The following is a 14,760-nucleotide window of genomic DNA, read 5'->3' as shown; positions in this document are numbered from 1 at the left end:
ACATGGTTTTCCAAACCAACTTTCCCTCCAAGTACTAACATGGGCGCAGCCATGTTTGCTCCAGTCACATGCTCAATCTCCACCAATCCGCTGCACTGTGAATCTGCATGATTGGCCAGCCAATGCCTGCCCTGCAGCAGGTATAAGTATCCTGTGCCTGAACCAGGAAATGGTCAGTGCTTTGAATGTCAAACCTTGTTCCAGTATCTCTCTCCTGTGGTTGTTTCTCCAGGTTCCAGCTCCTGTCTCCAGCATCCACTACGAGACCCGCACCTGCCTTCCATCCTGCGGTGCAGCCTGACTCTGCAGCCCTCCGTGGCTATTCCAGCTTCCAGCTATTAACCCATCTGCTTCCAGCGGTCAGCTTCCAGCAGTATCCAGTTTCTTTAAAGTGCCGGTGTTATTCCAGTGGATCCCTACTTCCCAGCAGTATCCACTACCACCGGTAACCTCTTGTCAACTCTTCTGTTTCCACGCTCCCTAGCATCTTACAGTATCTACTCCGTATCTTCATCACCTGTCTGGTTCCATCCAGCATCCACTCCGTGTCTTCATCACCTGTCTGGTTCCATCCAGCATCCACTCCGTGTCTTCATCACCTGGCTGATTCCATTCAGCATCCACTCCGTGTCTCTACCACCTGGCTGGTTCCATCCAGTATCTACAACAGTCTGTTCAAGTTACCAACTACATCTATACTTCTACTGGCGTGTTCCTCGGCTATCTTCACTACTACAACCAGGCCTGGTAAGTTTATTCGTGTCTATATCCGAGTGCTGCCGTACCTGGAAGTATGTATATATATATATATATATATATATATCAATCAGAACCTCAGATATGCCACACACAAATCGGTGTCTGATTTTGGTTGCTATAATTGCCCCACTTCCGGCACTGTTCACAGCCCCTGATTGCCACGCTTCCGGTCACAGGTAAACGAGTCCGTTTACAGTATATAGCGACACTATACACGTATACAGGGTATGCTCTGGGTTTCCGGCGATTACGGAGCCTAGTGTGTATACCCTGATATTATGGGTTTCTGTATTAGTTTGTGAATTCTTACCACTTCCGGTACGGACCGGCACTTCCGGTGGCGGACCGATTTAAGCACTGCACCCGGTGTCAGCAAACTATCAAGCATGCTTGTGTATGCCTGACTGATGCTGATAACCGTGAAAACTATGTGTTATATTCACTGTCACCTTTTTTTGATCTGCTTGCATTTTTTAACTATTGGAGGTTGATGTAACTGTATATACACACTGACGCGGCATGGTGGTTACGATTTGTCTGTTTATTTAATTGATTATGGGACACTGTTGCTGCTGGTTGGGGATTATATTATTGGATGTAGTTTGTTCAGAGGACTACTAGTGGAATTATCTACAATTATTGCCCTACCAGTAGATATCCTCTATTGGAGCATTATATTAATATATAAAACCTTTTATTTATTTATTTATTTATTTATTAGCAGTTTCTTATATAGCTCAGCATATTCTGTTGCGCTTTACAATTAGAACAACAATTATAGAACAAAACTGGGCAAAGACAGACAGACAGAGGTAGGAAGGCCCTGCTCGCAAGCTTACTGTCACGATCCGGGTATCTGGACGCCATTACTTGCCTTTTAGATGCCTTCTGAGGCTTGCTCAGCGTTCCAGGGCCGGATCTCATCTGTGTTACTGATGTCCACATTCTGCATATACCTCCTGTCACTCTGAGACGCTGTCACAGCGGCGCCATGTTTGAATCTAGCATGGCGTTTCCCGTCCTCCGCGGCCTCCGCCGCCGCTCCTGTGTTCCAGTATGCAGGTTGTCAGAGTGGTGCCCCATGCCTGCCGCGGCCTCCGCTCTCATCCATGTGTCTCAGTGTGCAGTTGTCAGTTTGGCGTCTCCTGTCCTCCGCGGCCGGCGCCGCCATTTGCTGCTATGTTTCCACATGGTTTTCCAAACCAACTTTCCCTCCAAGTACTAACATGGGCGCAGCCATGTTTGCTCCAGTCACATGCTCAATCTCCACCAATCCGCTGCACTGTGAATCTGCATGATTGGCCAGCCAATGCCTGCCCTGCAGCAGGTATAAGTATCCTGTGCCTGAACCAGGAAATGGTCAGTGCTTTGAATGTCAAATCTTGTTCCAGTATCTCTCTCCTGTGGTTGTTTCTCCAGGTTCCAGCTCCTGTCTCCAGCATCCACTACGAGACCCGCACCTGCCTTCCATCCTGCGGTGCAGCCTGACTCTGCAGCCCTCCGTGGCTATTCCAGCTTCCAGCTATTAACCCATCTGCTTCCAGCGGTCAGCTTCCAGCAGTATCCAGTTTCTTTAAAGTGCCGGTGTTATTCCAGTGGATCCCTACTTCCCAGCAGTATCCACTACCACCGGTAACCTCTTGTCAACTCTTCTGTTTCCACGCTCCCTAGCATCTTACAGTATCTACTCCGTATCTTCATCACCTGTCTGGTTCCATCCAGCATCCACTCCGTGTCTTCATCACCTGTCTGGTTCCATCCAGCATCCACTCCGTGTCTTCATCACCTGGCTGATTCCATTCAGCATCCACTCCGTGTCTCTACCACCTGGCTGGTTCCATCCAGTATCTACAACAGTCTGTTCAAGTTAGCAACTACATCTATACTTCTACTGGCGTGTTCCTCGGCTATCTTCACTACTACAACCAGGCCTGGTAAGGTTATTCCATCAAAGGACTTTAACATCTATTCCTCAACCTACCAGTGCTCTGTGATACCTCCCACGGTTATAGTGATCCAGGAACTGTATTATTTGCCACTTGCTTTTATCAACTGTGAATACTGTTGTTTATACACAGAGTCTGTTAATAAAACCTTTTATTGACTTTTAACCTGGTTGTCATGGTCACACCTTCGGGTAATCCTTCTACACTTACATGTCCAGGGGTCTGATTAAACCTTCCAAGTTTAATTTCATTTCAGCCCCTACAACTGAGGCTTCCTCCTGTCAGCCTAAACCCTCAGTTGTGACAGTAAGCACTGACCCTATGAATCCAGTCAGAGACCAGGATCAAGCGGCCAGGCCGATGCAAGAACTGGCAGCCAGACTCGAACATCAGGAGGCTGCAAAAGGCCACATCATCCGCTGTCTCCAGGATCTCTCTACCCGACTGGATGGGATTCAAACGACCCTCCGTGGACCTGGCACGTCCGGTGCGTCCACCACAGTGACACCAGCTGTAACCCCACCCACCTTACCCATTTCTACTCCACGTCTTCATCTTCCAACGCCAGCAAAATTTGACGGATCGCCAAGATTCTGCAGGGGATTTCTCAACCAATGTGAAATCCATTTTGAGCTACAACCTGGCAATTTCCCCAGTGACCGTACTAAAATTGCCTATATTATTTCCCCTTCTCAGTGGCGCAGCCCTTGACTGGGCATCACCTTTATGGGAGAAGTCTGATACCCTGTTGTCTTCCTATACTGATTTTATAGCTACATTCAGGCGCATCTTCGACGAGCCAGGCCGGGTAACCTCTGCTTCATCTGAGATTCTCCGTTTACGCCAGGGAACACGTACTGTGGGACAGTATCTCATACAGTTCAAAATCATGGCATCCGAACTGGCATGGAACGACGAGGCCCTGTATGCTGCATTCTGGACGCATCAAAGAAGAATTAGCTACCAGAGACTTGCCTTCTAAGTTGGATGAGCTAATTTCACTATGCACAAAGGTTGATCTCCGTTTTAGAGAAAGAGCAACTGAGCGAGGAAGATCATCTATCCCAAAGTCTTCTGCTCCTCCTCCTCGTCAACCGTCTCCATCCAAAGATGAGCCCATGCAAATTGGCCGTTCCCGTCTATCTCCCGCTGAGCGCCGGAGACGTCTCTCTGAGTCTCTTTGTCTCTACTGTGCAGCTCCGTCTCACGCTATTAATGCCTGTCCCAAACGTCCGGGAAACTCCAAATCCTAGCTCGCCAAGGAGAGGGCCGGCTAGGAGTAATGATCTCCTCTCCATCTCCTCATGATTGTAATCTCCCAGTCTCGCTTCAAATTGCTCAACGTTATAGGAACGTCATTGCCCTCCTTGATTCCGGAGCAGCTGGGAATTTCATAACCGAAGCTTATGTTAAACGGTGGTCCCTACCCACCGAGAGACTTCCTACGTCTATTTCCTTGACTGCCGTGGATGGCAGTAAGATATTTGACGCAGTTATTTCTTTAAGGACTCTACCAGTTCGTCTGAGAGTGGGAGTTCTTCATTCAGAATTTATTTCCTTTTTAGTGATTCCAAGAGCCACACATCCAGTGGTTGTGGGCCTTCCATGGCTCCGTCTTCACAATCCATCGATTGACTGGACGACTACGCAAATACTAGCATGGGGTCCCTCCTGTGCTGAGACCTGTTTGTCCAAAGTGCTTCCTGTTTGTTCTTCCTCCCCCAGGTCGTCTGATGTTCCACCTCCTCCATATCAAGACAACACAGATGTGTTCAGTAAAGCCTCCGCTGATATCCTTCCTCCTCATAGAGAATGGGACTGTCCAATTGATCTCATCCCAGGGAAGGTTCCACCTCGAGGCCGAACTTATCCGTTGTCCCTTCCAGAGACGCATTCCATGGAGGAGTACATCAAAGAGAACCTGGCGACGGGTTTTATTCGACCTTCCTCTTCTCCAGCTGGCGCAGGCTTCTTTTTTTGTTAAATAGAAAGACGGTGGTCTGCGGCCGTGCATTGACTACAGAGGTTTGAACGACATTACCGTTAAGAACCGTTATCCTTTACCCTTGATTACAGAGCTCTTCGATAGAGTTAGCGGAGCTACCATCTTTACAAAGTTGGATTTGAGGGGTGCCTACAATCTCATCCCGATCCGTGAGGGTGACGAGTGGAAGACCGCCTTTAACACCCGGGATGGACACTATGAGTACCTTGTCATGCCCTTCGGATTGAGCACCGCTCCAGCTGTTTTCCAGCATTTCGTAAATGAAATCTTCAGAGACATCCTGTACCGCCAAGTCGTGGTTTATCTAGATGATATCCTTATCTTTGCCAATAATCTAGAGGAACATCGTTTCTGGGTAAAGGAGGTTCTGTCCCGTCTCCGTGTCAATCATCTCTATTGCAAATTAGAGAAATGTGTTTTTGAAGTCAAATCTATTCCGTTTCCAGGTTACATTGTGTCCGGTTCCGGACTAGAGATGGATCCTGAGAAACTACAAGCAATCCAGAATTGGCCGATTCCCCTAACCCTCAAAGGGGTCCAGAGGTTCTTAGGGTTCGCCAATTACTACAGAAAGTTTATACGAGACTTTTCCACCATTGTGGCGCCTATCACTGCTTTTACCAAGAAGGGTGCTAACCCGTCCAAGTGGTCTGAAGAAGCTACGCAAGCTTTTTATCTATTAAAGCAACGCTTCATCTCTGCACCAGTTCTGAAACAGCCCAACATCGACTCTCCTTTCATCCTTGAGGTAGATGCCTCCTCCGTTGGAGTAGGAGCGGTGTTATCCCAGAGGGCTAAAGATGGTCATCTACATCCTTGCAGTTTCTTCTCCCAGAAGTTCTCCCCAGCTGAGCGCAACTATGCCATTGGCGACCAGGAGTTGCTAGCCATCAAGCTCGCCCTGGAAGAATGGAGATATCTGTTAGAGGGAGCTTCCCATTCAGTCACTATACTTACCGACCACAAAAATCTTTTATATCTGAAAAGCGCACAATGTCTTAACCCTCGTCAAGCCAGATGGGCACTTTTCTTTTTCAGGTTCGACTTTAAACTCCAGTTCTGTCCGGGTTCTCAGAATCGCAAGGCTGATGCCCTTTCCCGCTCATGGGAGCAAGAAAATGAGTGAGAGTCTTCGGACAAGCATCCTATTATTAATCCGTTGGCATTCTCCACGGTAGGGATGGACTCTACGCCTCCACCAGGGAAAAGTTTTGTGAAGCCGGTGTTAAGGAAGAAGCTCATGCATTGGGCCCACGCTTCCCGTTTTGCCGGACATACAGGCATCCAGAAAACCCTTGAGTTTATCTCTAGGTCCTATTGGTGGCCAACTCTGAAGAAGGACGTCATGGAGTTTATTGCCTCTTGCCCAAAGTGTGCCCAACACAAAGTCTCCCGCCAGTCGCCTGCTGGGCAACTGGTTCCATTATCTGTTCCCCGTCGACCGTGGACCCATTTGTCGATGGACTTCGTTACAGATCTGCCTATGTGCAACAAGTTTAATACCATCTGGGTGGTAGTTGACCGGTTCACCAAGATGGCACATTTCATACCTCTCACCGGTCTTCCGTCAGCTTCCAAGCTGGCTCAAGTGTTTATTCAAGAGATCTTCCGACTCCACGGTCTTTCTGAAGAGATCATCTCTGATCGTGGTGTACAATTTGTAGCCAAGTTTTGGCAAAGTTTATGTAAAGCCCTCCAAGTCAAGTTAAAGTTTTCTACAGCTTATCATCCTCAGACCAATGGTCAAACCGAGAGGGTGAATCAGGACTTGGAGGCCTTTCTCCGCATTTATGTGTCTTCCTCTCAAGATGACTGGGTTCAACTCCTTCCTTGGGCCGAGTTCAGCCACAACAATCAATACCATTCCTCATCTTCTTCAACACCATTCTTCATCAACTATGGATTCCACCCTAAAGTTCCAGAATTCCAACCGCTTCCAGCAACTTCTGTTCCAGCAGTGGATGTCACCTTGCATCAGTTTTCTAACAACTGGAATAGTGTGCGAGCGGCCCTGCTCAAAGCCTCGTTCAGGTACAAGAAGTTTGCTGATAGAAAGCGTAGAGCGGTTCCTGCTCTCAAGGTGGGTGATCGTGTGTGGTTGTCCACGAAGAATTTGAGGTTGAGAGTTCCCAGCATGAAGTTTGCACCTCGTTACATCGGTCCTTTCAAAATTGAACAAGTCATCAATCCTGTTGCCTACAAACTCCAGTTACCTCCCTTCCTGAAGATACCCAGGACATTAACATAGTAACATAGTAACATAGTAACATAGTATCTGAGGTTGAAAAAAGACAATTGTCCATCGAGTTCAACCTATTTGTGGTGTCCTATGCATGATGATTTGACTAAAATTTCTGACTGATGCTGCTGTCAGCCATTGCATTTTATCCCTATTTATAGTAACTATAATGCATGACTATGCACCATACCCCTGGATATCCTTATCCAATAGGAATTTATCTAACCCATTCTTAAAGGTGTTGACAGATTCCGCCATTACAACTCCCTCGGGAGTTTCCCTGTTGAAACCGCTGATCCTGAATCTGTTTCATTCTGCACTTCCTCCAGCTCCGAAGGTCCAAACTCAACGGGGAGTTGAGTATGAAGTGGCCAAGATTCTGGACTCACGTTTCCGTTACGGTCAATTGCAGTATCTTATTGACTGGAAGGGCTATGGTCCTGAAGAACGCTCTTGGACCAATGAGTCAGATGTCCATGCTCCTGCCTTGGTCCAGAATTTCCACTCTAAGTTTCCTCAAAAGCCGAAGAAGAGTCCTGGGGCCACTCCTAAAGGGGGGGGTGCTGTCACGATCCGGGTATCTGGACACCATTACTTGCCTTTTAGATGCCTTCTGAGGCTTGCTCAGCGTTCCAGGGCCGGATCTCATCTGTGTTACTGATGTCCACATTCTGCATATCCCTCCTGTCACTCTGAGACGCTGTCACAGCGGCGCCATGTTTGAATCTAGCATGGCGTCTCCCGTCCTCTGCGGCCTCCGCCGCCGCTCCTGTGTTCCAGTATGCAGGTTGTCAGAGTGGTGCCCCATGCCTGCCGCGGCCTCCGCTGTCATCCATGTGTCTCAGTGTGCAGTTGTCAGTTTGGCGTCTCCTGTCCTCCGCGGCCGGCGCCGCCATTTGCTGCTATGTTTCCACATGGTTTTCCAAACCAACTTTCCCTCCAAGTATTAACATGGGCGCAGCCATGTTTGCTCCAGTCACATGCTCAATCTCCACCAATCCGCTGCACTGTGAATCTGCATGATTGGCCAGCCAATGCCTGCCCTGCAGCAGGTATAAATATCCTGTGCCTGAACCAGGAAATGGTCAGTGCTTTGAATGTCAAACCTTGTTCCAGTGTCTCTCTCCTGTGGTTGTTTCTCCAGGTTCCAGCTCCTGTCTCCAGCATCCACTACGAGACCCGCACCTGCCTTCCATCCTGTGGTGCAGCCTGACTCTGCAGCCCTCCGTGGCTATTCCAGCTTCCAGCTATTAACCCATCTGCTTCCAGCGGTCAGCTTCCAGCAGTATCCAGTTTCTTTAAAGTGCCGGTGTTATTCCAGCGGATCCCTACTTCCCAGCAGTATCCACTACCACCGGTAACCTTTTGTCAACTCTTCTGTTTCCACGCTCCCTAGCATCTTACAGTATCTACTCCGTATCTTCATCACCTGTCTGGTTCCATCCAGCATCCACTCCGTGTCTTCATCACCTGTCTGGTTCCATCCAGCATCCACTCCGTGTCTTCATCACCTGGCTGGTTCCATCCAGCATCCACTCCGTGTCTTCATCACCTGGCTGATTCCATGCAGCATCCACTCCGTGTCTCTACCACCTGGCTGGTTCCATCCAGTATCTACAACAGTCTGTTCAAGTTACCAACTACATCTATACTTCTACTGGCGTGTTCCTCGGCTATCTTCACTACTACAACAAGGCCTGGTAAGGTTATTCCATCAAAGGACTTTAACATCTATTCCTCAACCTACCAGTGCTCTGCGATACCTCCCACGGTTATAGTGATCCAGGAACTGTATTATTTGCCACTTGCTTTTATCAACTGTGAATACTGTTGTTTATACATGGAGTCTGTTAATAAAACCTTTTATTGACTTTTAACCTGGTTGTCATGGTCACACCTTCGGGTAATCCTTCTACACTTACATGTCCAGGGGTCTGATTAAACCTTCCAAGTTTAATTTCATTTCAGCCCCTACAACTGAGGCTTCCTCCTGTCAGCCTAAACCCTCAGTTGTGACACTTACAATCTATAGGGAAATAGGCATTGATACACAAGGATAGATGCTACCTGTCACATAATGGTTCCCCAGGTTGCTAGGTTCTTAATGGGTTGTATATGATATGATCACCCAGCAATGTTGGAAGACAAAATGTGAGTTTATGTGGACTGTACAGAGGAGATGTAACTAGATAGGGAAGCTATGAAGGTTATGTGTGTGGGTCTGAAATTTGGTAGGCTTGTCTGAAGAGATGAGTTTTCAGAGAACGTTTAAAGGTTTGGAGACTAGAGGAGAGTCTTATTGTGCGTGGGAGTGCATTCCACAGAGTGGGTGAAGCCCGGGTAAAGTCCTGTAATTTTGAGTGGGAACAGGTAATACATGTGGATGAGAGACGCAAATCTTGTGCAGAGCGGAGAGGTCTGGTAGGGAGATATTTTGAGATGAGTGAGGAGATGTATGATGGTGCAGTTTGGTTAATAGCCTTGTATGTAAGTAAAAGTATTTTATATTTGACACGGTAGAATACCGGTAACCAATGGAGGGACTGACAGAGCGGATCAGCAGATGAAGAACGTCTGGCGAGGAAGATTAGCCTCTCAGCTGCATTTAAAATGTGTATATGCAAACATTGAACGGGCCTGTCAGGCTTTTATGCTACATTGGGTAACGTTTGTCAATTAGTAGCTGTTATTTGACTGTTACTAACAAACATTATGGACTGTATGGACAGGTCCATGATTTTGGTATAGTTTGAGATCACATGCCTATGTTTAAAGTTTTTTGTCCACTAACGATACTTTTGGGGACTTTTTTAAGTTCTGGTATTGACATTTATTATTTATTACAGCTGTGCTACATTTCTTAAAATATTGTATTATATCTACGGTTACAGTTTTTGTAATATAAATATTGAATAGAGATCATGAGGGATCGCCTTGTCTTAGCAATTATTATATTATGATTACCCACCATAGCGCACACCATGCTCTTCTAAAACTTTATATGTTTGTTTATTTTGACATATATTTAACTGGATTTCTCAAAGACAATGTGTATATGCAAACATTGAACGGGCCTGTCAGGCTTTCATGTTTCCGTATTTGTCTGTTGTTTAACAAAAATCCTCTATGTTTTATAAATATTTTTTGTGTATTAATTTTATAGTGTTGTCATAGCCTGGATAAAGACTCCTAAATGGAGTCGAAACGTCGGCAATTAATTTCTTGGATTACAAGCATGCACATTTGAATAAATTGGATATTTTTGAATTACTATGGAGAGTGCCTTCCTTTAGTGTATTAAGGACTGTGACGCAATAAAGTATTTGCATTCTATTTAGTCTCTTGAGTGCCGCCTACCCAACCGTTCTACATAGGTGATTCAACACCGTGGATGGCACCGGAGCAAGAAAATTGTGAGACAAGGGGTGAGTGCCGGCTACAGCACAAGTATATATATACATATATATATATATATTGTCGAAGTCAAAAATATTACATAAAAAGAACATACAAACTACACACATTATGAGTCGCTATACTTGCAAATACGCGCAGCGAGCACAGCAATATATGGTAACACACGCATTTACACGGACATGCCACAGAGTAGGATTCGACACTTATTTCATACAGTACATAACTATAATATCAAGCGCCAGACATCATGATGATTTAAAATTATATATAATGAAGTAATGTCATGTATGTGTATTATTTGAACGAAACCAGATACACCTGTCATATTTGGTATTTAAGCAACCAGATTAATATGTAGATTCATTTGATACTTGTTATAAAGTTGTAGGACATTGCAACAAATAATTATGATTAAATGTATAAAACCTAAAATCACTTTTATTAGAACAATAGATATTCCAAACAGGTAGTGGACAGGAAGCTCAGGCCAGCCCCCTCAGACGTCCCCAAGGCTGAACCTGATCAGCACATGAACAAACCAGTTACTCATCATGAATGAGAGTCCCCTCCCCCAAAAACTAGATAACACGTTGCTGATCACACAGGAGGGCAGTTGCTGTTTGGTCTCAGATGATGATGGAGTGCCAGCATGATTTTACAGAGAGAGAGAGTGATATGGAGAGACTTTTATACGAGAAAGATATGGTGATGTATTTACTGTAACTGGCCTGTAACTGTAACTGTATGTAACTGTATGTTTTAACGGCTTACTGTGTGAGTTGTAACAATGTAATTATGTGTATACGGTACATTGTAATATATTGAATACATATCCTTTTATTATTATTATTATTATCCTTTATATGGCGCCACAAGGGTTCCGCAGCGCCCAATTACAGAGTACATATGCACATGATCAAAACAGGAAAACAGTGACTTACAGTTGAAGACAATTTAGGACAAGTACAGGGTAACTAAGCATAACTACACCAGTAAATGACAGAGATAAGTTCCAGGTGGCCAAAAAACTGCGCGATTTGGGCAGTTGAGGATTATTAAAGTAAGAAAAGGATAAGAACATGAGGGAAGAGGGCCCTACTCGTGAGAGCTTACATTCTAAGGGGAGGGGTAGACAGACAGGGGTGACACAGATGGGGTACATAGAGAGCGTGGAACAGAGGGTTAGGATGAGATTTGGCTGGGTTTGGTAAAGAAATGGGTCTTAAGAGCCCGTTTGAGACTTCCGGTTCCGGCGCCCATGTGAGGAGAAGCTGATTGCTGCAGCTCTCCTGCACCCTCGGTAACCGGAGCACACAGCGCCTCCCGTTCGTGGCTTTTCTCCGCACCTGGCGCACACTACCTGTGGGAAAGTGCTGGGGACTGGATGGAAAGGTTTCTGTCCTCCCCCATGCCCCCTAAAGCCCAGAGATTGAGGTCTGAAAAACGGCGGGGGAATCCAAGATGGCCGCCGCAACTAGCTCACAAACGAGTCTGCAGGCTGCTGGCAGCATTAAACAGGCTTCTGCAAAACACATTTCTCCCTCAGGTGAGCCTGACTGTTCCCCTGCCTCTCCAGTGACTTATGCTGATGTAGTGAGAGCTGTTAGGGATGCCATGGAGCCTATCATGGATGCACATGCTGCTAAAATGCAGCAGGCAGTAAAAGACCTAAAATCCCAAATCAAGTAGTTATCTAAGACTGTTCTTACAAATGAACAAAGGCTGGGGGAGACTTTTCAGGATGTTGGGGATCTTAAGCACAGATATGATGAGCACCAGAAATCTCACTTCCAGCTGCTGAACAAGGTTGACGATCTTGAAAATAGATCGAGGAGATCGAATCTTCGGGTGCTGGGGCTCCCTGAGTCACTGAAAGGTCCTGATTTGACTCTTTCTTTACAAACGTCCCTCCTTGATTTGTTGCATATCCAAGATGAATGCACTGGCTTAGTTATCGAGAGAGCCCACAGACTGGGTCCCCCACGTTCTTCACCTAATAGCAGACCACGTGTGGTTATATTTAAATGTCTGAACTTTCTCCATAAGGAGGCAATATGGACGGCATCCAGGAGGCATAGGAATTTACAATGGGAGGGAGCTCGTTTGGCCATTTTCCAGGACTACTCTGCGGAGGTATCCCGGGCACGTCGGGAATTTACCCCACTTTGCTCCCGTTTGGTAAAGGCGAATAAAAAATTTGCTCTGCTCTTCCCTGCAAGACTACGCCTGTTTGATGGAAATTCTTTCCGGGACTTTACAAATCTTGCAGATGCAGAGGCTTATGTTTCTGAGGCATCCAAGGCAGATGACGACTCCTCTCAGGCGGATGACACCCTGGATCGAGATGGCTGAGTATTGCTCCTGGACTTCGCTGTTTTCGGTTATGTCTGCCAATTTAATTATTGCTGTAGAATCTGCTGCAGGTGTTTTTTCCCCCAAAAGAGACTTTGGTCTTATACAGCGGGCTGAACCTTTTTGCCTTGTTTTCTGTTTTAGATTTTTCTTATTCATCTGTTGTCTTTTTGTGGCTATGTAATCTTTCTAGAATGGTTATATATGCTTAGCGGAGATATCTCCCCCTACTTCTTATGTGACAGGCTGCTTTTTTCTTTTTCTGTAACATGCTCTGTGTGCTCTGATATTTTCTTGTTATTTTTCCTATGTATATTTTCATATATTATGTTGCCGAGGGTGGGTAAGGGCGCCCCCTCCCTCATTTTTTCCTCAGGTTTTCATAATTCTGGCTGGCTCATTGGCGGTCTATGACGGCCTCTGTGCTTGCTTGAACCGGTTGTTCTCGTTTTCTGAAGTTATGATTGTCCTTAGCAGGACTTTCTTTCACAATGTTAATGTTATATTTTGTGTGTTTTCTATGTTTCTGTCCCTCTTTTCTTCTCCCCCTCCCCTTCTCCTCCTAATGTGTCCACCCCGGTATGATTTGTATCTGTTTTTCAGCGGCTGTAGATATCATGATCACTGCGGAGGTTTTCAGGTTTTCCCAGTTCATTTGATGCATGGCTAGTTTGAGTGTCAGCACGTGGAATGTGGGAATGTGGGAGGGATCAACTCCCCAGCTAAATGCAGAAAGATTTTGCTCTATCTTCGGAAGGTGGGGATGGATGTTGTTTTCATTCAGGAATCTCACCTTATGCCAAATGAGGTGGTAAAACTGAACACTATGGGTTGGTCTGTGGTAGCCTCTTCCTCCTTCTCTTCTAAGGCTAGGGGAGTGATTATTTTAGCTCAGGGTCGGTATGTACTGGCAGATGTCACATTGTATGCATCCAGGTTCCTACTTTGTAATATCTATGCTCCCAATCAGTACTCTAAGCAATTTTATACGAACATGGTCACTAAGCTACTAAGCTACTCTGAAATTCCTATAATCTTGGGTGGAGATTTTAATTTATATTCTTCTCCAACCTTGGATAAATCCCCCCCCATCGCGCTCCCCCCTCGTTACCACGTATTGGTATCCCCTATATTTGCTCGCAGTTGTCCTTAGTGGATGTGTGGCGCGCATGCTACCCATTAGAAAGGGAATATACATGCCTCTCAGCTGCGCACCACACGTTCTCGAGGATTGATTATCTGCTGTTATCTGACTCCTTTTTCTCAAAAGTGTCTGACTCTAAAATTGAGGATATCTGTATTTCGGACCATGCTTTATGCTGGATGAAATTGATGCTCCTCTCAGAAAAATCCCCTTTTTGCTCCTGGCACTTCCCCTCTCATTTAAGTGGCTCTCTGAAATTCCGCTCCTCATTAGATGCAGCGTGGATGGATTATCATACGCACAATGGAGAAACCCTGAGCGATGATCCTGCTCTTTTCTGGCAGGCGTCAAAATCAGTTATTCGGGGGCACATTATGTCCTATAGTAAAAAAAGGGATTTAGATTTAAACTCACAATACTAGGAAGCCCAGGCGGCTCTTACTCACTCTTTTCAGGAATTTAAATCCTCCCCTCCCCTTCTACTAGGGAACGGTACCTTACACAAAAAACACTGTTTGATACCCTCCTTTCTCAAATGGAAGCTAAATATTCATTTTCAAGAGACTGTGGCATTTACAGATATGGCAATAAGTCTGGCAAACTGTTATCCGGTTTGTTAAAAGGCAGACACCCTAAAGTGGTCATTCACTCTCTGCTCACCCAAGGTGGGGATAGAGTACGGACCTCGGCCGAGATTGCTGAGGTGCTACAGTCTTTTTATACCACTTTTTATGCACGTCCTGTTATTAACCAGACCCACAAGTCTAGCTTTTGGTCTTCTACTGATCTGCCTCAAATGTCAGAGTTGCACTGTACCTCTCTTCTTGCACCTATCACCACTGAGGAAGTTTCTTTAGCAATAGCTGGACTGAAGACTGGGAAGACTCCGGGCCCTGAC

Source organism: Pseudophryne corroboree, chromosome 2 (assembly GCF_028390025.1).
Source record: "Pseudophryne corroboree isolate aPseCor3 chromosome 2, aPseCor3.hap2, whole genome shotgun sequence".
NCBI lineage: Eukaryota > Metazoa > Chordata > Amphibia > Anura > Myobatrachidae > Pseudophryne > Pseudophryne corroboree.
Note: the sequence above shows the minus strand (reverse complement) of the source record.